This window comes from Scyliorhinus torazame, chromosome 19 (genome assembly GCF_047496885.1).
Source record: "Scyliorhinus torazame isolate Kashiwa2021f chromosome 19, sScyTor2.1, whole genome shotgun sequence".
NCBI classification, from domain to species: Eukaryota; Metazoa; Chordata; class Chondrichthyes; order Carcharhiniformes; family Scyliorhinidae; genus Scyliorhinus; species Scyliorhinus torazame.
In genome coordinates this window covers 48,346,852-48,373,404 of record NC_092725.1, presented here as the reverse complement: position 1 = coordinate 48,373,404, position 26,553 = coordinate 48,346,852, and the positions used below count along the sequence as shown (strand labels likewise).

At 54.1% G+C, this 26,553-nt stretch overlaps 1 long non-coding RNA gene across 1 annotated transcript in view; it reads left to right on the top strand.

Moving 5' to 3' along the window:
• Positions 1-26,318, top strand: part of LOC140395906 (uncharacterized) — a 148,905-nt gene extending 122,587 nt beyond the window's left edge. Inside the window, exon 3 of the long non-coding RNA XR_011936384.1 lies at positions 26,077-26,318. This is a non-coding gene — a long non-coding RNA (uncharacterized lncRNA). The remainder of the gene's footprint in view (positions 1-26,076) is intronic.
• The last annotated feature ends 235 nt before the right edge of the window (positions 26,319-26,553 follow it).

Genomic DNA, 26,553 nt, shown 5'->3' with positions numbered 1-26,553 from the left:
TTACTGGAGTAATAAAACAGCATCCTAAATAATACAATGTCTCATCCTTAACAGCACTGTGGGTGTACCTACGCCACATGGGCTGCAGTGGTTCAAGAAGGCAGCTCACCACTACCTTCTCAAGGGAAATGGGCAACAAATTCTGGCCTAGCCAGCAAAAACCACATCCCATGAACAAATATTTAAAAACTATTGAGGAACAAAGAGTAATTAGAGGGAGAGATGCTGCGAGCATGGCAGATGAGCTAAACCACAGATGCCTTATTGCAGAAAAACCTTTGCCAAATCATCTCCAGAGATTCAGGAGGAACAGAAAGTTGGATAACAATGGGAAATGGGATAATAGTGAAAAGGCAGAACAGGAAGCAGAAGAAAGCTCAAAGGAGAAAGCAGAAGAAAGACAAACCATCGGCCGAACTGTTTCAATGGACGTGTAGCAGGTTGTGGGAACCCATCCCTGAAACAAAGGGAAAAGGGGAGATAATTGATGTGTTAAGTAAGCTGGTTCAACGTTGACTGCAACTGGATGCAGTGAAACTAGAAACAGGCTTCTGACACAGAAGATGGTCCAACACTGTTTTATTGAACTTCCTGATTGCTGTACATAGTCTGCTGTGAGTTGACACTCTATCAATCGAACTGATAACCTCCTACTGGCTTGACCAGACTAACTCTCTATCTCATGGTGATAGTGCTCACTGGCTTGTGCACCCTGACTATCTCAGTAGCTGTGTCCTGTAGAGAGAGAGAGAGAGACTTAATGCCCTGTGTGCTTTATAGTGGTGGTGTCCTGTCTGGTGATTGGTTGTTCTGCGTCGTGTGTATTCATTGGTTAGCCTGTGTGTCAATCACTGCCTGTCTGCATCTCATTATATACATGAGTGGATATTATGACATCTTCCCTTTGTGAAGTAAATTTTGGAAATTTGCGATATATATACATCCATGATTATATACAAGTGCTGAGTGAATGAACGTATGTACATGGGAAGGTGTCTATCGTGCAGATACAGAGCAAACTGAACAAAATTTACAGGGTTCCAATCTATAGATTCAGTCTTTGTGGCGGGCGACATATTCTTGTCGATGGCCTCAGAGGTGGAGGTGGGGTCGCCAGCACTTGGACAGGCATGATTGCTGCCATGTTCGTGGCCTCATGGAGAGGCAGGATCGGTGCCAGATCGGTAGCCTCGTGGTGCGAGATGTCCGGAGGAGGCATGATGACATGCAGAGAAGTACGGCCAGGCGGTGGGCAGGCAACTTTTTGTAGCGCCCTCCTGTTGCGCCGTAGAATGGAGCCATCAGCCATTTGGACAACGAAGGACCTGGGGGCAGCCTGCCTGACAACAATAGCTGGGGCTGACCAACCTCCCTCAGGCAACTGGACGTGAACAACATCGTCTGGAGCCAGCGCAGGTAGATCCTTGGCATGAGCATCATACATGATCTGCTCTGGTCCCTGGATCGCTGCACTTTCTGCAGCACCGTGAGGCGGTCACGGTCTGGAACATGGAGGCTGGAACAGTCGTCCTCGGGTTGCGGTTCATGAGCAGCTGCGCCGGAGACAAACCAGCTGACAGAGGGGTTGCCCTGTATGCCAACAGCGCCAGGTTGAAGTCCGAGGCTGAGTCTGCAGCCTTTCACAGCAACCACTTGACACTATGGATCCCTTTTTCGGCCTTCCCGTTTGATTGCGGGTAATGGGGACTGGATGTGATGTGACTGAAGTGGTAGGATCGTGCAATATCGGACCACTCTTGACTGTAGAAACATGGGCCTGTGAGTGGTATGCCGTGCCTGGCAAACGTCTCTTTGCATGCTTTAATCACCGACTTGGACGTGAGGTCCGACAGTTTCACCACTTCCAGCTGGAGAAGTAGTTGACCAAGAGCATGTAATCACGCCCATTTGCGTGAAAGGTCTATTCCCACCTTGGACCACGGAGAAGTCACGATCTCGAGCTATTGCAGTGTTTCCTTGGGCTGAGCTGGTTGAAACTTCTGGCATGTTGTGCAGTTGAGGACCGTGGTGGCAATGTCCTGTCTGATGCCAGGCCAGTAAACTGCCTGCCGAGCTCTGCATCGACATTTTTCGACCCCGAGGTGGCCCTCGTGGATCTGTCTGAGCACCATGGCTTGCATGCTTTGGGGAATGATGATTCTATCCAATTTAAGAAGGATCCCCTCGACAACCGTTAACTCGTCCTTAACGTTGAAGAACTGGGGGCACTGCCCCTTTTGCCAGCCATGGGCAAGGTGTTGCATCATGCGCTGCAGTAGATCTTTGGCAGTTTCTTCACGTATCTGGACAACTCATTCATCAGTGGCTGGGAGGCTGCTGGCACACAACTGCACGTGTGCCTCGATGTGGCGAATGAAGTCGCCCGGTTCACACGGCATGGTGATGGATCGAGATAGGGCATCCGCGATGATCAGCTCCTTGCCCAGTGTATAGACGAGTTCGAAGTCATATCGGCAGAGACGAAGAAGAATTCGCTGCAGCCGAGGTGTCATGTCATTTAAATCCTTCTGGATTATGTGGACTAAAGGCCTGTGGTCTGTTTCCACCGTGAACTTCGGCAGACCGTATACATAGTCATGAAACTTGACTATTCCTGTCAGGAGACCCAGACACTCCTTTTCGATCTGGGCATACCGTTGTTCGGTCGGAGTCATGGCCCTGGATGCATATGTCACTGGAGCCCAGGACGAGGGCCGTCTCGCTGGAGGAGCACCGCCCCAATGCCGTCCTGGCTTGCGTCTGTGGATATCTTGGTATCCTTGGTTGGATCAAAGAACACCAGTACTAGGGCTGTGGTGAGCTTCGCCTTCAGCTCAAGCCACTCCGCTTGATGTGCGGGAAGCCACTGGAACACTGTCGACTTTTTAACGAGATGCCGGAGGGCCGTGGTGTGGGTTGCCATGTTGGGAATGAATTTTCTGAGAAAATGTACCATCCCGAGGAAGCGGAGGACCACCTTTTTGTCCTCTGGTGTCTTCCTGGCATTGATTGTCAGCACCTTGTCGGCATCAGGTTGCACACCTTGCTGTGAAATGTGGTCACCTAAAAACTTGATCGCCGACCGCCCAAACGAGCATTTGGCCCTGTTGAGCTGGAGGCCATTTTCATGAATCCTCTGGAAAACCCGTTTGAGGCGAGCAATGTGATTCTCGGGCGTCGTGGACCAGATGATCACATCGTCCACATAGACTCGCACCCCCTTGATGCCCTCCATCATTTGCTCCATTATGCAATGAAATACTTCGGAAGCTGATATGATACCAAAAGGCATGCAGTTGTAGCAATACCTGCCGAACGGAGTGTTAAACATGCAAGGGGCTGTTTAGCACAGGGCTAAAGCAGACCAAGGCAGGTCAGCTGCAGGGTTCGATTCCCGTAATAGCCTCCCCGAACAGGCGCCGGAATGTGGCGACTAGGGGCTCTTCACAGTAACTTCACTTGAAGCCTACTTGTGACAATAAGTGATTTTCATTTCATTTCATTTCCGACTGGACTCATTCAGCCGAATTTGCCAGAAGCCACGGGAGGCGTCCAGCTTGGTAACGAATTTGGCGTGAGCCATCTCACAGGTCAATTCTTCTCGCTTCGGGATCGGGTAGTGCTCTCGCATGATGTTGCGATTCAGGTCTTTGGGATCAATGCAAATGCAGAGTTCGCCAGAGGGTTTCTTGATGCAGACCATGGAGCTGACCCAGTCTGTGGGTTCCGTGACCTTTGAGATGATGCCCTTGTCTTGGAGCTCTCGTAGCTGCATTTTCAGACGATCCTTGAGAGGAGCTGGCACCCGGCGTGGTGCATGGATGACTGGGGTGGCAATAGGCTTGAGCAATATCTTGTAGCGATATGGGAGCGTGCCCATCCCATCAAACATACTGTGGTATTGTGTGAGAATGTCGTCTATCTCAGCCTGGAGATTCGCATTGGGCGAGGCCGTCGCCGGTGTCGAGGACATGGCATGAACTCGCTGTACCAGATTTAGGAGTTTGCATGCGCAAGCACCGAGCAGGGATGCCTTGTCAGGCCGGACGATCTCGAATCTCAACGTCGCCATGATTGCCTTGTGAGAGACAGCTAGCTGACACGACCCACTGGCAGCTATGGCATTGCCGTTGTAGTCAAGGAGCTGGCAGGCTGGTGGAAGAATGCTAGGTTGGTGTCGGATGCTGTTGAGGCCCGACTGTGATGTGAGGTTTGCAGACGCGCCAGTGTCCAATTTAAATCGGATGCGAGACTGGATGACTGTGATGACGGCACACCACTCGTCGTCAGGATCCACACTGAGGATCGAAAGGCACGGTAGAGACCAACTCGCGTGTGGTGATGATGCCCACCCAATATGGAGACTCGAAGCAGTCAGCATCTGGGTCCGTTGGAATCAGCATCTGGTCCAGGATCATGGAATCAGTCGTCGAGTCATAATTACATGACTGCGCTAGGATGCGGAGATGGGTCAAGAAGGATTGAAAAGGTTCATCCTTACCCTGAAGCCTCTGTTGGAAGATGTACCGTTCAAAGCTCTCATTCACCTCAATTTCGCAGTGGCTGTCGAATTTCAGCAGAACTGTCTTGAACTTTGTCTTGTCTTCGCCATCGGCAAACGTAAGCGAGTTATAGATGTGGATGGCGTGATCCCCCGCAGTCGACAGGAACAGCACAATCTTTCTGGCATCCGATGCTGCCTCGAGATCGGAGGCCTCGATGTACAGGAGGAACTTTTGTTTGAAGGCTTTCCAGTTGGCGCCGAGGTTGCCGGAGATCCGGAGTTGCGAAGAAGGCTGGATCCTTTCCATGCCGCTGGATGGCTGCTTGCTGGTCGTTGCAGATGCACTCGAGATAGGTTCGTTAGGATTAATAGCACTCTGGTACCATGATGTATTAAGTAAGTTGGTTCAACGTTGACTGCAACTGGATGAAGTGAAACTAGAAACAGGCTTCTGACACAGGAGATGGTCCAACACTGTTTTATTGAACTTCCTGATTGCTGTACATCGTCTGCTGTGAGTTGACACTCTATCAATCTAACTGATAACCTCTGACTGGCTTGACCAGACTAACTCTCTACCTCATGGTGATAGTGCTCACTGGCTTGTGCACCCTAACTATCTCAGTAGCTGTGTCCTGTAGAGAGAGGGACAGTCTTAATGCCCTGTGTGCTTTATAGTGGTGGTGTCCTGTCTGGTGATTGGTTGATGTGTGTCGTGTGTGTTCATTGGTTATCCTGTGTGTCAATCACTGCCTGTCTGCATCTCATTTATGAGTGGATATTATGACAATATTAAGACAACCGCACTCATTAACAGCACGTGGGAACTACCGTACCAGCCTCCCCGAACAGGCGCCGGAATGTGGAGACTAGGGCCTTTTCATTTGAAGCCTACTTGTGACAATAAGCAATATTCATTTGTTCATTCAATTGCAGCTAGTGTGGGATTGCCCACTAAGGTTCATCATTCAAATCTACTCAAACCTAAAAATTCACTTTCAGAACCCACTGAGGATAAGGAGTGGGAAGGTAACACAGACATCTAACACAGGCATTGTCAAACCCGGGGGTGCGACCCGCGAGTGGGGGGGCGGGTTTCTGGAGGGTCGTGGAGCCGTCCGTCACTGCGCTCCCGATCGCACAAATCCGCGCGCAACAGCCGCAGCAGCTGGCTGTTAATAACGCCTGCTGCAAGCGGCCTTCAATATGGCAGCCAACATGTAAAAAAAATGCGGCCGCACTGCGCATCCTTACCCGCTCATCGGTGCGTGTGGTAATACCAGGTATTGCAGTACCTGAGAGGTGGATGCCCATTGGCTAGACCTAGGAGTCTACCATTGGCTAACGTACATAGCTCCGCCCTGAAAGGCGGAGTATAAGAACCAATGCCATCCCAGCAGCCTTCACCTTCTGTATCGAAGCTGCTGGGTACAGTTCTAGCTCATTAAAGCCGATTAGTTATGACTCACCTTGCCTCGAGATTAATTGATTGTGCATCAGTGCGCATGCGCAAAACTATACGCATGTGCGCCAATGATCAGGCACGCATGCGCAGTGCGGCCACTTTTTTTTTTAAACGGTCGCAGCTTTTTTTGACAAGTTCGGGGGGGGGGGTATATTTGATAAAACTTTACAGGGAAAAAATGCAGAACCTTGGACAGATGGAGACCACATACTTTCCGACACTGGAAGGCTTCACCTTCATCCAACCGGTTCCATTGGAGGAGCGTGTACGAGGGCCAAAGGGACCCAAAACCATTTCCTCCATTTTTGTCAGCAGCAAACAAGGTAAGAGAAAATGCTGGGTCGCGCAGGTCAGCCGGCGTGGTCCGCGAAGGTCGGCCGGCGTTGGTCGCGAAGGTCGGCCGGTGTGAGTCCCGAAGGTTGGCCGGTTGGTAAAAATGGGTCCCTGGAAAAAAAGTTTGAAAAGCACTGATCTAACAGGTTTAAACCACCCCAGAAATAACATCTAGCAATCATTTATCAATCAACGTGAAGTATGAAACCCATGGGTTTGGGAGCAGCTATTAAAGGGGGAAGAACACCATGCAGTGAAAGAAAGTTTACCATTTTGCTCCCCTGCAGCCTGTGAAATTTGATTCCTTCCAGCGCTCCAGAATTGAACTTGAACTCACAGCTCACTAAAGACTTCGGCTGAATAATACTCTGGGGCACTGAAGGCAGGCTCCACTCCTGGAAGTTGCCGGCTTCGTTCCCTCCCAGCCTGCCTTTGCAATGTGCCTGATAAGATATCAAATGGGGTTTGTGAATTTCTGGCAAGGGTCTGAAGCCATCACCCGCCCAATCAGTGTTGGAAGGTGAGATGACCAGCCTCGGGTTGTTGTGTGTGCCCGGGGGCCAGTCAGGGGACCCAGCAAATGGAGGGTTGCTTCAAACTCCGCAGGATAATTTGTCAATGAACGGTTTGCAGGCTTCTAAAGGTGAGCGCATTTTATTTTTGAGCTCTGGGGCAGCACGGTAGCACACTGGTTAGCACAATTGCTTCACAGCTCCAGGGTCCCAGATTCGATTCCTGGCTTGGGTCACTGTCTGTGCGGAGTCTGCACTTTCTCCCCGTGTCTGCGTGGGTTTCCTCCGGTGCTCCGGTTTCCTCCCACAGTCCAAAGATGTGCAGGTTAGGTGGATTGACTAATCTAAATTGCCCCTAGTGTACAAAAAAGGTTAAGTGTGGTTACAGGGATAGGGTGGAGGTATGGGCTTAGGTAGGGTGCTCTTTCCAAGGGCCGGTGCAGACTCGATGGGCTGAATGGCCGCCTTATGCACTGTAAATTCTACGATTCAAACCTTGGTACCAATCCGAGGTGGCATTCTTTTTTAACCTGAACAGGTTACCCACTTATTTGCATTGAAGAGTTGGCTAGTTGTTCCATGCTTCCCTTCAGAGATGTCTGCGCTATTAGAGCAAGGGGAAAGGCAAAGACAAGGAGCCCCTCAGAGCCCTCCTAACGTGTAGTCTCCAACCAACTTGAGGAGCTGATTGATGCCTTCGTCTGGCAAGAGGAGGAAGCTGTGCTGGACACACATTCTGGAAGGAGGTGGCCAAGGAGGTCAGCAGTGTTGAGCTGGTCAGAAAGAAATGGTCCCAATGCCAGAAAAGGCTCAATGACCTAATGAGGACAGTAAGGCCTCAGTATGTGCAATACTGTGTACAGAACACACTCACAAATGCAGGAGGAAAATCAGTTTGATGGACATCAGAGATAGCATGATTCAACAAAGCCAGAGCTGTTTTGACAATGTCATTATGCATTGGTCCCAGATGTAGGGTGGGCACTTGGCAGAGTGAGTATATGACGGATGAGCACAGCATCTAGGCCGGCATGCACTTACTAATAATGAATCAAGCCATAAAATCATCTGAAACTGTTAATGAGTGCACTCTTATACAGCTTTTCAGGAGAAGCGAAACCACAATGCCAATCACTCTCAGATACTTTAGAAAATAGAAGCAGTAGGCAACCGCATGGTCAGAATTTCACGGTGTTCCAGAGAATGTGTATCTGACCATGAAACATGTGACATCATGTGAAAAAACATTAGGCACGTATCCTGACGTCATAGCATAACCACGCAATATTTCAGTCAGCAGGCATGTGCAGGAGTCAGAAGCGCAGCAATGGGCAATCAAGCAGGCAATTTAGCCCATTAAAGGCCAATTGAAGATTATTCCATGTGACCCACCTGCCTTTACGATCGATGGATGGGGCGATTGGCCCTGTGGACAACACGTTTAAGCATCAACCTCGATCCAGGGCAGGGTAAACTTTCCCAGCTGAAATAAAAGTTTCAGCAGTGCCTAGGGACTGAGGTTTATGTTTGAATGTGTAGCCGAGATATTCTTTGCATAGATTTTTCCGCTACTTTTTATTTTTCATGGGTCAGCAGCTCCCTGATACAGATCCACAGCGGCTGTCCCTGGGGGAGCACATTGCATCGGTCCTCACCCTCCCCAGCAGCACTCAGCCTTTCACAGGTCACATTTCATGCGGATGCCTATTAATTGGCCAGCCGTCGTGAAATTATGCTCCGGAGACAACCGTGACTGGGAATTTCAAGCCCACTTCCAGACCCACCAAATGTGTGTCCCCGACGGGCGAGAGCTTCCGGCCCACCTTCTTTCAATAGTTCATAAAATAGTGTAGAGACTATGCTCAACCGCCAGGTGGGTCAGAGAATCGCCGGGGGACGGTGTAAATCCCACCCGGCCGCCCCGCGATATTCTCCGGCCCTCCCAAACATCCCGTCGACGTGAATCGTGTGCACGCCTCGGAGAATGGCGAGGACCGGGGCGACGCAACGGGCTAAGGGGCCGGATGGGCCGTAAATCAAACCACCTATTTAATGGCGTCAACCAGTCATGATGGTTGACGCCGGCTAGCAGGAAGGTAGGGGTTGGCGTGGGGCGGCCGCCGGAGAAGTGACGGCACGGCCGCAGGGGGCGGGGGAATCGCAGGAGCTGTTGGGAGAGGGGGTGGGGGGGGCTGGTGGTGAGGAGGGTGCGCAATGGAGAGGGTGCGTGCTGGAGAGGTGTGGGGTTGGGGAGGGTACATGCCGGGGAGGAGGGGGGGGTGTTGGGGAGGGTGTGTGCCGGGGAGGGGGGGGGGGGGTTGGGGAGGGTGTGTGCCGGGGAGGAGAGGGGGGGTTGGGGAGGGTGTGTGCCGGGGAGGAGGGGGGGGGGGTTGGGGAGGGTGTGTGCCGGGGAGGAGAGGGGGGGTTGGGGAGGGTGCGTGCCGGGGAGGAGAAGGGGGGGGTTGGGGAGGAGAGGGGGGGTTGGGGGGGTGCGTGCCGGGGAGGAGGGGGGGGGTTTGGGGAGGGTGCGCGCGGGGAGGAGGGGGGGGGGGTTGAGGAGGGAGGGTGCTTGCCGGGGAGGAGTGGGGGGTTTGGGGAGGATACGTGCCGGGGAGGAGAGGGGGTTTGGGGAGGGTGCGTGGAGGGGGGGAGGGGTTTGGGGAGGGGAGGGAAGGGGGGGTTTGGGGAGGGTGCGTGCCGGGGAGGAGAGGGGGGGTTTGGGGAGGGTGCGAGCCGGGGCGGAGAGGGGGGGGTGGTTTGGGGAGGGTGCGTGCCAGGGCGGAGAGGGGGGGGGGGGGTGTTGTGGAGGGTGCGTGCCGGGGAGGAGGGGGGGGTGGGTTTGGGGACAGTGCGTGCCGGGGAGGGCGGGGGGGGGGAGTGTCCTTCTGGCCATGTGCCAGCTGGCAACAGTCGCGACCATGCAGCCCATGGTACCTGGCTGGCAATGGTGACATGTCGTCCTGCTGGCCGTTATGTTTGGTCATCACCCAGCGATGTTGGCTGCCGTGGCGGGAGCCGCACGTCTACATGTTTCCCTGGGGGAGCTGGAGCAGGAGCGTGCCCGGGAGGCTTGGAGGATGCCGCAGAGGAGCGTGCCGCAGGGAGGCAGGTGGCAGCCGCCCAGGCTGGAGGGCCGCCCGCACGACAGGAGGAGGAGGAGGCGGTGGTGGTGCTACGGCGATGGAGACGCCCGATGCGGCCCCGTGTGTGCCAGCCCCGCTCATTGTCGCAGGACCTCACGGATTGGGCATGCAGGAGGAGACTCCGGATGAGCCGGACAACCGTGGCACACATCACGTTCAGAGCCTATTTCCTCGGGTGGATGTAGCTGTTACAAGGGGGCATAACTATAAGATTCAGGGTGGGAGATATAGGAGGGGTGTCCGAGGTAGGTTCTTTACTCGGAGAGTGGTTCGGGTGTGGAATGGACTGCCTGCTGTGATAGTGGAGTCGGACACTTTAGGAACTTTCACGTGGTTATTGGATAGGGACATGGAGCACACCAGAATGACAGGGAGTGGAATAGCTTGATCTTGGTTTTGGACAATGCTCGGCACAACATCGAGGGCCAAAGGGCCTGTTGTGTGCTGTACTGTTCTATCTGCCACCTGAGGGCAAACCTGGCACCGCGTGGCACTGGGGGAGGACACCTTCTCCCCGTGGCTGTCAAGGTTATGGAGGCCCTGAACTTCTACGCCACGGGGTCATTTCAGGTGCCAAGTGGAGACCTGTCCGGCATCTCGCAGGCATTGGTGCATCCGTGCAGTGACAGACGCCCTATATGCCATTGCGGACTGCTACATCCAGTTATCTGCGCCAGGCCAGCCAGAATGCCCGGGCAGCGGGCTTCGCTGCCGTGGCCAGGATGCCAATGGTCTCGGGGGCAATCGATGGGATGCACGTCGCCGTGCAGCCACCTGCGGATAACAGGGCCGTGTTCACGAATAGGAAGTGTTCATGAACATACAGGTGGTCTGTGACCACCGCATGAGGATCCTGCACATCTGCGCCCGGTACTGGGCAGTGTACATGATTCATTCGTATTGGCGCAATCTTTCAACCCCAGCATGTTCGAGGGACGCCCTCCCCCCCTCGGCTGAGGGGCTGGTTGCTGGGAGACAGGGGTTACCCATTGCGGTCGTGGCTGATGACGCCTATACGGAGGCCACAGACCGACGCAGAGAACCGTTACAATGATGCCCATGCAGCGCCCAGGGATGTGATAGAGAGGTGCATTGGGCTGCTGAAGGTGCGCTTCCGGTGCCTGGACCTCTCTGGAGGGGCCCTCCAGTACCCATCAGAGACGGTCGGCCGCATCGTTGTGGTCTGCTGCGTCCTGCACAACATAGCCCAGCAGAGGGGCGATGTGCTGCAGGCAGAGGAGGGGGAAGGGGAGGAGCGGCAAGACGAGGCGCAGACCTCCCCAGATGAGGAGGATGGGGGCAATGGTCAGGACAGACGGGGTGGACATGGATGGGAGGCTGCCCACCGTTACCGGCTGGGCCAGCGGGCACAGGACAAGCTGATAGCCGCCCGGTTCACGGATTGGGGGGGGCGTGGGGAACGCCGAGTATGGGCACAGACTGCACACCATGGCACCAGCCTACCACCCTCACCCCACCCACCCAACACCAATCATCCTTACCCCACCCACCCAACACCAATCACCCCACCCACCCAACACCAACCACCCTCACCCCACCCGCAGGCAAACCACCCCTCCATTGCACATCCACCTGAGGCACAACGGGCCGGGCTCACACGGTCGCCGGTGGAAACGTGTCTATTACAGGCCATGGAGGATGATGACAACCCGCCCTGCGATGAGCTCTGGGCTCTACAACGTTGGACAATGTCTGACCCATGGCCACAGTACCACCCTCCACCCGGACCATCCCTGCATGCAGCCGTGACACTGCAGCGCACGGTCCCGTCCTCTGCCCGGGGGGATGACGAGGGCGACCCGGGGGGGTGGGGGGGGGGGGCACACTCACCTGAGGCCGATGTTCTATCACCCCTCACACACACACTGGCGCTCACCTCACACCACACCCCCGCACGCATCAGACAGAGCACAAAGGCAGCTTCTGTAGGTGTGAAAGTGATTTTAATAACAGACAGTTTCATAGATTCATAGAATTTACAGTGCAGAAGAAGGCCACTCGGCCCATCGAGTCTGCACCGGCTCTTGGAAAGAGCACCCCACCCAAGGTCCGCTCCTCCACACTATCCTCACAACCCAGCAACCCCACCCAACACTATGGGCAATTTTGGACACTAAGGGCAATTTAGCATAGTCAATCCACCTAACCTGCACATCTTTGGACTGTGGGAGGAAACCGGAGCACCCGGAGGAAACCCACGCACACACGGGGAGGATGTGCAGACTCCGCACAGACAGTGACCCAAGCCGGAATCGAACCTGGGACCCTGGAGCTGTGAAGCAATTGTGCTATCCACAATGCTACCGTGCTGCCCTTGCAGTTCATACACATGCCCTAGCCCCAGAACTAATCTGTGCCCTGCACCCGTGCCAACTTACTCAATGTCTAATTTTCTGGCCTTACGGGCCCTATGACTACGTCTAGGTGGTTCCCCAGATGGTACAGCAGAACTGGAGGTGGACTCCTGTGATTCCTGCCCTGTGACTAGGGACACCTTCGGCGGCCGTTTCCTGGGCCAGGCTGCGGTTCGGGCAACTGGGATGGCGAGCTGCCAGCCTTTCCTGCCCGTTGCCCACCAGATGCACCTGGGTCGGAAGGGGGGGGGGGGGGGGGGTCTGAGGTGTCGCGGTGTTCTGGGACCTACTCTACAGGGGGACCCGCAACGGGCCCCAGCACCTCCTCCTCCCTCGGGGTGCCCGATGGACCCCAGGCCTCTACATGGGTCGGAGATGCGAACGGACCAAGCACTCGACGCCCCCCCCCCCCCCCGACACCTGGCGCTGCCAGTCCTGGAGGCCCGTGCTGGTATCGACAGGGGTCTGCAAGTTTGCAGCCCTGGAGCTCAGGGAGTTGGCCATTCCTGTCTGTGTCTGGGCGACGCCAGCCAGCACCTAGGGCAATGGCGCCGATGCCCTCAGCGATGGCCTGCAGAGACTGGGCCATTGCCTTCTGAGACTGGGTCACGGCGTTGAGCGCCTCTGCAATCTGCTGCTGGCTCTGGCACAGGGCTGCCTGTGAGAGGGCAGCCATGACCTGGGCCACAGACGCCGCCTGCACGGAAAGCCCCACACCTTGCATACTGCGACCCATGTCTGACACCGCCGCACCATTGCCTCCACCGCGGACGCCACCCATGCGGTGTCAGCCTGGGTGGCACGCATGACCGGCACCACTACCAGCTCCTGCATGCGGGTGGACTCCTCCACCTTCGTCTGCAGCTGCCGCTAGCCGTCCGTCACCCCGTTCGGTCGTCCCTTGGTCCGTGCCTGCATCGGGTCTATGCGTGGGTGTGGTAACTCCAGGAACCCGGGACCCATCTGGGCGGCAGATGGTTACCTGCGCTGGGCTGCCCTCCGACCGCCCGGCCCCTCAGCTGCTCCTGCCTCCACCTGTTGTACCGGGACGGCTGTATTGTGCGCACCAGTTAGTGTCCCAGATGCCTCATCACTAAAGTGGCCAACCAAGGTGAGTGTCTCTATGATGGTGGACGGTATAGGAGATAGCAGTGGCATAGTGGCGTGCTCCTCATCCGACCCGAAGTCCGGGGTCCCCTGGAGTCCATCCGTCAACTGTATGTGGGTGTCGTGTGTGTTAGTGTCCTGGGCGTCGGTGTCCTGTGCGTCGGTGTCCTGTGCGTCGGTGTCCTGTGCGTCGGTGTCCTGGGTCGGCTGCGACGGAGGCCTGTTCCTGTGGATGCCCTCCTCGTCGCTGGTTGTGATCCGCCAGCGTCGCCGCACCCGCACTAGATGTGGGCGGCATCCGCCTGGTGCTCCGGGTCTGTCCCTGGCTCGTGGCCGCCCTGGAACGTCCTGAGGGCATCGTATGCCTGATGGACCGGGTCTGTTCCCCCTTCCCCCATAAACCCCTCCCCATGTGGAGAAGGGGGATATGGGGAAGGGGGGATTTGGGGGAAGGGGGATATGGGGGAAGGTGGGATGTGGGAGAAGGGAGGCTATGGGGATAAGGGGGAAGGGGTGAAATGGGGGAAGGGGGGATATGGGGGAATGGGTGTTATGTGGGAAGGGGATATGGGGTGAGGGAGGATATGGGGGAAGGGATTATGGGGAAGGAGGGATTATGGGGGAAGGGGATATGGGGGAGGGGGGAAATGGGGAAAGGGATATAGGGGAAGGGGGATGATTGGGGAAGGGAGATATGGGTAAGAGGGGATATGTGGAATGGGGAAGGGGATCTGGGGGATATGGGGTGAGGGGGATATGGGGGAAGGAGGGATATGGGGGAAGGGGAATATGGGGGGAGGGGGGATACGGATGGAAGGGGAGGGGGATATGGGGGAAAGGGATATGGGGAAGGAGGGATATGGGGAACGGGGAGAAGGGGGATATGGGGGAAGGAGGGATATGGGGGAAGGGGGATATGGGGGAACGGAATAGGGGGATATGGGGAAGGGGGATATGGGGGAAGGACGGATATGGGGGAACGGAATAGGGGGATATGGGGGAAGGAGGGTTATGGGGAACGGGGATAGGGGGTAAAGGGGATATGGGGGAACGGGATATGGGGTGAGGGGGGATATGGGGAAGGGGGATATGGGGTGAGGGGGGATATGGGGGAAGGAGGGATATGGGGAAGGAGGATATGGGAGGAGGGAAATGGGGAAGGAGGAATTGGGGATATGGGGTGAGGGGGATATGGGGTAATGGGAATATGGGGAAGGGGGATATGGGGGATGGTGGAAGGAGGGATATGGGGGAGGGGGATATGGGGAAGGAGGGATATGGAGGATGGGGATATGGGGAAAGGGATATGTGGTGATGGGGGATATGGGGTGAGGGGGATATGGGGAAGGGGGATATGGGGTTAGGGGGGATATGGGGTAATGGGAATATGGGGAAGGGGATATGGGGGAAGGGGGTATATGGGGAAGGGGTATGGGGGAAATGGGGAAAGGGATATGGGGAAGGGGGTTATTGGGGAAGAGGTGATATGTGGAAAGGGGGATATGGGGAAGGGGATCTGGGGGATATGGGGTGAGGGGGATATGGGGAAGGAGGGATATGGGGAAGGGGATATGGGGGAAGGAGGGATATGGGGGAGGGGGATATGGTGGAAGGAGGGGAACGGGGAAAAGGGAGATATGGGGAAGGATGGATATGGGGGAAGAGGATATGGGGGAGGGGTGGATATAGATGGAAGTGGATATGGGGAAGGAGGATATGGGGGATATAGGGTGAGGGGGGATATGGGGAAGGGGGATATGGGGGAAGGAGGGATATGGGGAAGGGGGATATGGGGGAAGGAGGGATATGGGAGGGGGATATGGTGGAAGGAGGGGAACGGGGAAAAGGGGATATGGGGTGAGGGGAATATGGGGAAGGATGGATATGGGGGAAGGGGGATATGGGGTAACGGGAATATGGGGAAGGGGATATGGGGGAAGGGGGGCTATAGATGGATGGGGGAAGGGGGTTATTGGAGAAGGGATGGATATGGGGGAAGGGGGGATATGTGGGAAAGGGGTGAGGGGGGTATGGGGGAATGGGAATATGGGGAAGGGGATATGGGAGGAGGGAAATGGGGGAAGGAGGGATTGGGGGATATGGGGTGAGGGGGATATGGGGTAATGGGAATATGGGGGAAGGATATGGGGGAGGGGGATATGGGGGAAGGAGGGATATGGGGGAGGGGGATATGGTGGAAGGAGGGGAACGGGGAAAAGGGGGATATGGGAAGGATGGATATGGGGGAAGGGGATATGGGGAGGGGTGGATATAGATCGAAGTGGATATGGGGAATAAGGATATGGGGAGGGGGATATGGGGATGGGGGATATAGGGTGAGGGGGGATATGGGGGAAGGGGGATATGGGGGAAGGAGGGATATGGGGAAGGGGGATATGGGGGAAGGAGGGATATGGTGGAAGGAGGGGAACAGGGAAAAGGGGGATATGGGGGAAGGATGGATATGGGGGAAGGGGGATATGGGGTGAGGGGGGATATGGGGTAACGGGGGATATGGGGGAACGGGGAGAAGGGTGATATGGGGGAAGGAGGGATATGGGGAAGGGGGATATGGGGGAACGGAATAGGGGAATATGGGGAAGGGGATATGGGGGAAAGGGATATAGGGTGAGGGGGGATATGGGGAAGGGGATATGGAGGAAAGGGGGATATGGAGTGAGGGGGGATATGGGGGAAGGGGGATATGGGGAAAGGGATATGGGGTGAGGGGGGATATGGGGAAGGGGATATGGAGGAAAGGGGATATGGGGTGAGGGGGGATATGGGGGAAGGAGGGATATGAGAAAGGGGGATATGGGGGAAGGAAGGATGTGGGGGAATGGGGAGAAGGGGGATATGGGGGAAGGAGGGATATGGGGGAAGGAGGGATATGGGGGAACGGAATAGGGGGATATGGGGGAAGGAGGGATATGGGGGAAGGGGGATATGGGGGAAGGAGGGATATGGGGGAATGGAATGGGGGAAGGAGGGATATGGGGGTGGGGGTTATGGGGAACGGGGATACGGGGGATAGGGGGTAAAGGGGATATGGGGGAAAGGGATATGGGGTGAGGGGGGATATGGGGGAAGGGGGATATGGGGTGGGGGGGATATGGGGGAAGGAGGGATATGGGGAAGGGGGATATGGGAGGAGGGAAATGGGGAAGGAGGAATTGGGGATATGGGGTGAGGGGGATATGGGGTGAGGGGGATATGGGGTGGGGGGGATATGGGGGAAGGAGGGATATGGGGAAGGGGGATATGGGAGGAGGGAAATAGGGAAGGAGGAATTGGGGATATGGGGTGAGGGGGATATGGGGTGAGGGGGATATGGGGTGAGGGGGATATGGGGTAATGGGAATATGGGGAAGGGGGATGGGGGAAGGCGGGATATGGGGGAGGGGGATATGGGGGAAGGAGGGATATGGAGGATGGGGATATGGGGAAAGGGATATGTGGTTATGGGGTGAGGGGGATATGGGGTGAGGGGGGATATGGGGTAATGGGAATATGGGGAAGGGGATATGGGGGAAGGGGGTATATGGGGAAGGGGTATATGGGGAAAATGGGGAAAGGGATATGGGGGAAGGAGGGCATAGGGGAAGGGGGGTTATTGGGGAAGAGGTGATATGTGGAAAGGGGGATTTGGGGAAGGGGATCTGGGGGATATGGGGTGAGGGGGATATGGGGAAGGAGGGATATGGGGAAGGGGGATATGGGGAAGGAGGGATATGGGGGTGGGGGAAGGGGATCTGGGGGATATAGGGTGAGGGGGATATGGGGAAGGGGGATATCGGGGTGGGGGTTATGGGGAACGGGGATACGTGGGATAGGGGGTAAAGGGGATATGGGGGAAAGGGATATGGGGTGAGGGGGATCTGGGGTGAGGGGGGATATGGGGGAAGAGGGATATGGGGAAGGGGGATATGGGAGGAGGGAAATGGGGAAGGAGGAAATGGGGATATGGGGTGAGGGGGATATGGGGGAATGGGGTGAGGGGGATATGGGAATATGGGGAAGGGGGATATGGGGGATGGTGGAAGGAGGGATATGGGGAGGGGGATATGGGGAAGGAGGGATATGGAGGATGGGGATATGGGGAAAGGGATATGTGGTGATGGGGGATATGGGGTGAGGGGGATATGGGGAAGGGGGATATGGGGTGAGGGGGGATATGGGGTAATGGGAATATGGGGAAGGGGATATGGGGGAAGGGGGTATATGGGGAAGGGGGATATGGGGGCAATGGGGAAAGGGATATGGGGGAAGGGGGGCATAGGGGAAGGGGGGTTATTGGGGAAGAGGTGATATGTGGAAAGGGGGATATGGGGAAGGGGATCTGGGGGATATGGGGTGAGGGGGATATGGGGAAGGAGGGATATGGGGAAGGGGATATGGGGAAGGAGGGATATGGGGGAGGGGGATATGGTGGAAGGAGGGGAACGGGGAAAAGGGGGATATGGGAAAGGATGGATATGGGGGAAGGGGATATGGGGGAGGGGTGGATATAGATGGAAGTGGATATGGGGAAGGAGGATATGGGGATGGGGGATATAGGGTGAGGGGGGATATGGGGGAAGGGGGATATGGGGGAAGGAGGGATATGGGGAAGGGGGATATGGGGGAAGGAGGGATATGGGGAGGGGGATATGGTGGAAGGAGGGGAATGGGGAAAAGGGGGATATGGGGTGAGGGGGATATGGGGAAGGATGGATATGGGGTAAGGGGGATATGGGGTAACGGGAATATGGGGAAGGGGATATGGGGAAGGGGATATGGGGGAAGGGGGGCTATAGATGGATGGGGGAAGGGGGGTTATTGGAGAAGGGATGGGTATGGGGGAAGGGGGGATATGGGGGAAAGGGGTGAGGGGGGATATGGGGTATGGGGGAATGGGAATATGGGGAAGGGGATATGGGAGGAGGGAATTGGGGGAAGGAGGGAGTGGGGGATATGGGGTGAGGGGGATATGGTGGAATGGGGTGAGGGGGATATGGGGTAATGGGAATATGGGGGATGGGGGAAGGAGGGATAAGAGGGAGGGGGATATCGGGGAAGGAGGGATATGGGGAAAGGGATATGTGGTGATGGGGATATGGGGTGAGGGGGATATGGGGGAAGGGGGATATGGGGTGAGGGGGGATATGGGGTAAAGGGAATATGGGGAAGGGGATATGGGGGAAGGGGGTATATGGGGAAGGGGATATGGGGGAAGGAGGGTTATTGGGGAAGGGGGGTTATTGGGGAAGAGGTGATATGTGGAAAGGGGGATATGGGGAAGGGGATCTGGGGATATGGGGTGAGGGGGATATGGGGAAGGAGGGATATGGGGAAGGGGGATATGGGGGAAGGAGGGATATGGGGGAGGGGGATATGGCGGAAGGAGGGGAACGGGGAAAAGGGGGATATGGGGAAGGATGGATATGGGGAAGGGGATATGGGGGAGGGTTGGATATAGATGGAAGTGGATATGGGGAAGGAGGATATGGGGAGGGGATATGGGGATGGGGGATATAGGGTGAGGGGGATATGGGGGAAGGTGGATATGGGGGAAGGAGGGATATGGGGAAGGGGGATATAGGGGAAGGATTGATATGGGGAGGGGGATATGGTGGAAGGAGGAGAATGGGGAAAAGGGGGATATGGGGGAAGGATGGATATGGGGAAGGGGGATATGGGGTGAGGGGGGATATGGGGTAACGGGAATATGGGGAAGGGGATATGGGGAAGGGGATATGGGGGAAGGGGCGCTATAGATGGATGGGGATATGGGGGAAGGGGGGTTATTGGGGAAGGGATGGATATGGGGGAAGGGGGGATATGGGGGAAAGGGGTGAGGGGGATATGGGGTAAGGGGGATATGGGGTAAGGGTATATGGGGAAGGGGGATATAAGGGAAGGGGGATATGGAGGATGGGGGGATATGGGGAAGGGGGATATGGAGGATGGGGGATATAAGGGGAGGGGGATATGGGGGAAGGGGGATATGGTGAAAGGGGATTATGGGGGAAGGGGAGATATAGGGAAAGGGGGGATATGGGGAGGGGGACATAGATGGAAGGGGATATGGTGGAAGGGGGTTATTGGGGATATGGGGTAGGGGGGATATGGGAGAAAGGGATATGGGGAAAGGGGTATATGGGGGTGGGGGAAGGGGATCTGGGGGATATAGGGTGAGGGGGATATGGGGAAGGGGGATATCGGGGAAGAGGGAATATAGGGAAAGGGGGGATATGGGGGAAGGAGGATATGGGGAGGGGGATATAGATGGAAGTGGATATGGGGAAGGAGGATATGGGGAACGGGGATATGGGGAAGGGGGATATGGTGGAAGGAGGGTTATGGGGAAGGGGTGATATTGGGAGGGTGATATGGGGGAACTAGGGATATGGGGAAAGGGGGATATGGGGGAAAGGGATATGGGGTGAGGGGGATATGGGGATAGGTGATATGGGGGAAGGTGGGATATGGGGATATGGAATATGGGGGAAAGGGGATATGGGGAAGGGGGATATAGGGGAAGGGGATATGGAGGAAAGGGGGATTTGAGGGAAGGGGGATATGGGAGAAGGAGATATGGAGGAAGGGGGAATATGGTGAGGGGATAATCTTCTGGACCGAACATGGTCTACATGTTTGTGCTGGAGACGACCCTGGGCTTGCACTTGGTAAGATATAGGACCCGTTTGGCGAAAGATTACGCCAGAAACCCACTGGGCACCACCAGCAAAATTCCGAACGAACACTGGGTCACCGGGCGCAAACTGCCGAATCGGCCGATGCCGAGAAAATCCCTGTCCCTGCCGTTCTTGTGTGCGGCGTACTTTTGCACCAATGTCCGGGAAAACCATACTAAGGCGGGTGCGAAGTCTTCGGCCCATTAGGATTTCTGCGGGAGCTACCCGAGTCACTGCATGGGGGGGTGGTCCTATACGTAAACAAAAAGCGAGCCAGTCTCGTGTCCATTGATCCGGAAGACTGCTTCTTTAGGCCTCTTTTGAATGTCTGCACTGCGCGCTCTGCCAACCCATTTGAAGCCGGGTGGTAAGGGGCAGTGCGGATATGGCGGATGCCGTTCATCTTCATGAACCTCGCAAACTCCTCACTCGTGAATGGAGTGCCGTTATCCATGACCAGCACTTTGTGGAGGCCATGCCTACTAAAAGACAAACGCATCGTTTTAATTAGAACATAGAACATAGAACAATACAGCGCAGTACAGGCCCTTCGGCCCACGATGTTGCACCGAAACAAAAGCCATCCAACCTACACTATGCCATTATCATCCATATGTTTATCCAATAAACTTTTAAATGCCCTCAATGTTGGCGAGTTCACCACTGTAGCAGGTAGGGCATTCCACGGCCTCACTACTCTTTGCGTAAAGAACCTACCTCTGACCTCTGTCCTATATCTATTACCCCTCAGTTTAAAGTTATGTCCCCTCGTGCCAGCCATATCCATCCGTGGGAGAAGGCTCTCACTGTCCACCCTATCCAACCCCCTGATCATTTTGTATGCAATTGTTGCGCAGGACGTTGTCCCCTGCATCTTATGCACCTCTAGCCATTTAGACTGGGCGTCAATTAATAGAAGGAACATGGATCCTTGAAAAGGGCCTGCGAAATCTGCATGCAAGCGTGCCCAAGGCCGCCCTGGCCATTCTCAGTGATGTAGGGGCGCGGCCGGCGGAAGCTTCTGATGCTCCTGGAAAATGGAGAAGTTTTGGGCCACCTTCTCAATATCGGTGTCGAGGCCTGGCCACCAGACATAACTCCGGGCCAACATTTTCATTTTGGTCACACCTGGATGCCCATTGTGCAAGTCTCTTAGTATCAGCTCCTGGCCTTTTTCCGGGACAATCACACGCGTCCCCCACAAGAGGATGCCGTCTTCCACACTGAATTCTGACAGCTTGGAGGAAAATGCCCGCAACTCGCCTGGGAGCTGTCTATGCTGCCCACCATACAGGACTATGTGCCGAACCTTTGACAGGACTGGCTCCGTCTGGGTCCACTCACGGATCTGTGATGCCGTGACGGGCAAGGTGCCCATAAAATTTAGGGTTGCAACCACCTCACCGGTCGTGGATGTCGACATGGGGGCGGTCGGTAAAGGCAATCGGCTCAGTGCGTCGGCATTTGCTAACTGCGTTCCTTGTTTGTGCTCCAGAGAATACTCGTATTCAGCAAGCAACAAAGCCCAGCGCTGGATCCGTGCGGAAGCCATGGGCGGTATTGGCTTATCCTCCCTGAAAAGTCCCAGCAGAGGCTTATGATCAGTCACGATAGTGAAATGGCAGCCATACACGTACTGGTGGAAGCGTTTCACCGCAAAAACCACTGCCAGGCCCTCCTTCTCGATCTGCGCGTACTTTTTCTCCGCTGCAGTCAATGTGCGGGAGGTGAAAGTTATCGGTCGCTCGGCCCCGTTCTCCATCTTGTGGGACAGGACGGCCCCAATACCATACGGGGATGCATCACATGTGACGAGCAAAGTCTTTCCAGGATCATAGTGGGTTAGTCACCCAGACGACGACAATTGTTGCTTTACCTGCCGGAAAGCAGTTTCTTGCGGCTGACCCCAAACCCAGGTGTGATTTTTCTTTAGCAGAAGGTGCAATGGGGCCAGCATAGTTGCCAGATTGGGGAGGAACTTCCCGTAATAGTTTACGAGACCGAGAAAAGAACGAAGATGCGAAGTGTCAGTCGAGGCGGGGGCCTGTTGAATCGCACGCACCTTCTCTGTGACGGGGTGCAACCCTTCGCGGTCCACCCGATAACCTAGGTAGACTACTTCCTTTGCCTGAAATACGCACTTTGTGCGACGTAAACGGACTCCAGCCTCCGAAAAGCGTCTAAGGACAGCCTCCAGATTTTCCAAATGTTCCTGCTCCGACGTCCCTGTAATCAAAACGTCATCTAGGTAGACAGCCACACGTGGTAAACCTCTCAAAATGCCCTCCATAACACATTGAAAAATAGCGCAGGCAGAGGATACTCCAAAGGGCAACCATGTATATTCATACAGGCCCCGGTGTGTATTAATCGTTACATATGGTCGGGAGGCAATGTCCAGCTCCAACTGCAGGTAGGCGTGATTCATATCTAATTTTGTGAAGGAGAGTCCGCCTGCAAGCTTCGCGTAGAGATCCTCTATGCGAGGCATTGGATATCGGTTGTGTCGGGAAGTCATATTCACTGTAAGTTTATAGTCGCCACACAAGCGAACTGTGGCATCTGGCTTCATTACAGGTACAATTGGTGCTGCCCAGTCAGCAAAACGGACGGGCCTGATAATACCCAAACTCTCCAAACGAGTGAGCTCCCCTTCTACCTTCTCGAGCAAGGCGTAAGGCACCGGGCGCGCCCGGAAATAGCGCGGCGTGGCTCCTGGTTCGACTTGGATACGGGCTACGGCCCCTCTTATTTTCCCCAAACCAGGCTGGAATACATCTGGGTATCATCCTAGCACCTCAGTCAACCCTTCAGAAACTGTTTTGAGGATGTGCTGCCATTGCAGCCACAAATGGCGCAACCAGTCTTGACCCAGCAGGCTGGGCCCGTGGCCGCGCACCATGATAAGTGGGAAACGCCCCTCCTGGCGTCCATAAACAACAGGGGTCATTGTAGTTCCTGCAATGTCCAGTGGTTCCCCCGTGTAGGTGACCAACCTGGCCTGTGAGTCGGTTAATGTAAGGGTCTGTATACCCTGCTTGATGCGGTCGAATGTCCTCTGGGCGATCACAGAGACCGGTGCGCCAGTGTCCAACTCCATCTCAAGCGGGTGACCATTGACCCATACTGTCACCTTAATGGGGGCCACACGGGGAGCTGCCACACAATGCAGCTGCAGTCAGTCGTCCTCCGTCTCCACGTCCTCAGGAGTAGTTACCGCAGGTTCATCCACATGGAAGGTACGGCCCCTGGGCTGGTCCCAGTTTCGGTCAGAACGACGGCGCCCCCAGGACCGGCGTCCGCGACAGGGTCGGCGCCTACAAGTCTGACACGGACATGGCTCCTCATCCATTGGTTCTGGAGAAGGCTCCCTTCGGGGAGGAATGTCCGACGGCCACTGGCGTCGGTCCGGACGTCGCCTCGCCCAAGGTACCGCAGGAGTGCGGGGGGACGTTTTCAGACGGAAGGGGTTGCACCCCAAGGCATGCACTTCCATTCCCTGTAGCTCCTGCACTCCTAGTTCTGCACTCTCTCGGGACAATACTATTTGAATGGCCTGTTGAAAAGTCAATGTTGGCTCAGCTAACAACTTTCTCTGGGTGGCCGCATTGTTAATACCGCAAACCAAACGGTCGCGTAACATTTCTGACATGGTCTCACCGTAGTCACAGTACTCCGCAATCCTGCGTAGCCTGGATAAAAAGTCGGCAAGGAATTCTCCAGGGGTCCTCTCAGCGGTATTAAACCGGTAACGCTGGACTATCGTGGACGGGGTTGGGTTAAAATGTTGCCCCACTTATTCACAAGTTCATCAAATGTTTTGGTGTCCGGCGCAGCTGGGTACGTAAGGCTCCTAATCACCCCAAACGTATGCGGGCCGCAGGCAGTGAGCAATATGACCACCTGGCGCTCGATTTCGGTGATATTGTTTGCCCGGAAATAGTAACGCATCCGTTGTGCGTACTGGTTCCAGCTTTCCAGCGCAGCATCAAAAACATCCAAACGTCCGTACAGAGGCATGGTATAACAGAAAACAACTTCCAACCTGTACCCAACAAAAATCCAGGGAGGGGGCTTCAGCAGTGTAGACAGCTATTCACTTTAACCCTCGTCGCCAGTTTTGTGAGGGCCACGAAGAATCCAGCACGAGTTTTAAGGATACAAAGTAATAACATTTATTTACAATAACATATATATATATATAACTGCAGCAGCAGCAACTTCCTTTGCTGCACACTCCTTCCTGCTGGTTCCAAACTGGCCAGCTTTATTTATACTTGGAGTTTACTAATGGTTTCTCTGCCCCCCTTATTGGGGAAGCTCATACTCCCACAGGATTGTGGGATTGTCATTAGTCCCCAGCCAATGGTAAGCAGGCAGGTTATAATACTTCTTAACTCCATCAAGTATAGATCCAGAGTTCTCAACTGCTCCTCACATGACAAGCTGTTCATTCCAGGGATCATTCTTCTGAACCTCCTCTTGACCCTTTCCATGGCCAGCACATCATTCCTGAGATATAGGGCCCAAAATTGCTCACAATACTCCAAATGGGGTCTGACCAGAGCCTTATACAGCGTCAGAAGTACATCCCCTCCTCTTGTATTCTAGCCCTCTCAACATGAATGCTAACATTGCATTTCCCTTCCTAACTGCCGACTGAACTTGCACTTTATCCTTAAGAGAATCTTGAACAAGGACTCCCAAGTCCCTTTGTGCTTCTGATTTCCTAAGCATTTCCCCATTGAGGAAATAGTCTATGTTTCCATTCCTCCTCCCAAAGTACACGTTTCTACATCGTATTCAATCTGCCACTTCTTTGCCCACTCTCCTAGCCTGTCCAAGTTCTTCTGCAGCCCCCCTGGTTCCTCAATACTACCTTTCCCTCTACATACCTTTGTATCATCTGCAAACTTAGCATCAGTGCCTTCAATTCCTCCTTCCAAATTGTTAATATATATTGTGAAAAGTTCTATTCAAGTTACAGTCCACTAATGCTCTCTGCCTCATATCCGTTAGCCAGTTACATACCCAAGTTACCACGTCTATTTAATTCCATCTATTTCTATTTTTTGAGTGTAGTAATGTTCTGTAGTACTTTATCAAATGTCTTTTGAAAGCTCACTTTCACAGGATATACTACCTTCATCGACCCTGTTAATTCTTTAAATAACTCATTCAGTTTAGTTACATACAATTTGTCTTTAACAAATCCATTCTGGCTTTCCGTATTAACACATGCATTTCCAAGCGAGAATAAATCTTGCCCTTGACAATACCCTCTCCTAGTTTTATCATCACTGATATTAGACTGATTCATCTGTAGTTACCAGGTTTAATCCTCCTCCCATTTTTTGAATCGGGATGTAACATTTTCTATTCTCTGGGTCCAATATCTAAGGAGGATTCAAGATTGTGCCAAGAGCTTCCCCTATCTGCACCCTGAGCTTTCCTCAGCAGCATCCCATCTGGACCAAGTGGCTGATTAACTTGGAGTGATGCCAGCCTATTTTGCACTTTCCTTCTAATGTATTTTTAAAATTTTTGATCCAATATCTGTCCTTGATGTCGATGAATTAGCTTCATACTTTTCATTTGTGAAGACGTTCAAATTCAGTATCTCAATCATAGTATTTTGCCTTAACGAGATTTCCTTTTCTGTTCCTAATTGACCACACCTTCTTTAATGTTACTTTTTATACGCGTAGAAAAGATTTTTGTGTTTCCTTGCTTATCACCTGCAAACCGCTCTCATATTCTCTCGCTGTTCTTGTATGCTTTGCAAATTCCACCTGCATTCTCTGTGTTCTACCTGGTGTTTTTGGTTGTCATTAGTCTATTTTCCTTTTGGTAAAATCTTTATTTCCTTTGCAAAACAGGAAGCTCCAGTTTTGGTTGCTCTACCTCTCCTCCTTATTGGAATCTGTGCAATTTGTAACTGAGCTTTCTTTGTCTTGAAGGCCTGCCATTGTTCATTTGCTGTTCGCCAATAGCACAAGGAAAGTAAGCCATCACCATACAGCTCTGCTGTGTCAAATAACAACTGCCTCAAATGTGAATTGATGGAGCCTGAGGATCTTGAAGATAACGCTCTGTCATACATATGCACCAACCAGGAAATGGATAATTTGAAATGGGATGGAAGCATTCCCAAGTACAGAAATTCATGAACATAGTCGCTGAATAAAATCTTTTTCCTCCACTGGTTTGGTGTATGTACTCTTCAATGTGTGGTACAGAGTCTTGCAGAGCAGCTGAGTTAACTCACATATTTTTAGATCTATTCGTCCGCGGGATGTCTGCATCGCTGGCTGGGCCAGCATTTATTGCCCATCCCGAATGGTCTTGAACTGAGGGCTGAGGGCATTTAAAAGTCAACCAGTTTGCTGTGGGTCTTGAGTCGAATGTAGGCCAGATCAGCAGATTTCTTTCCCTAA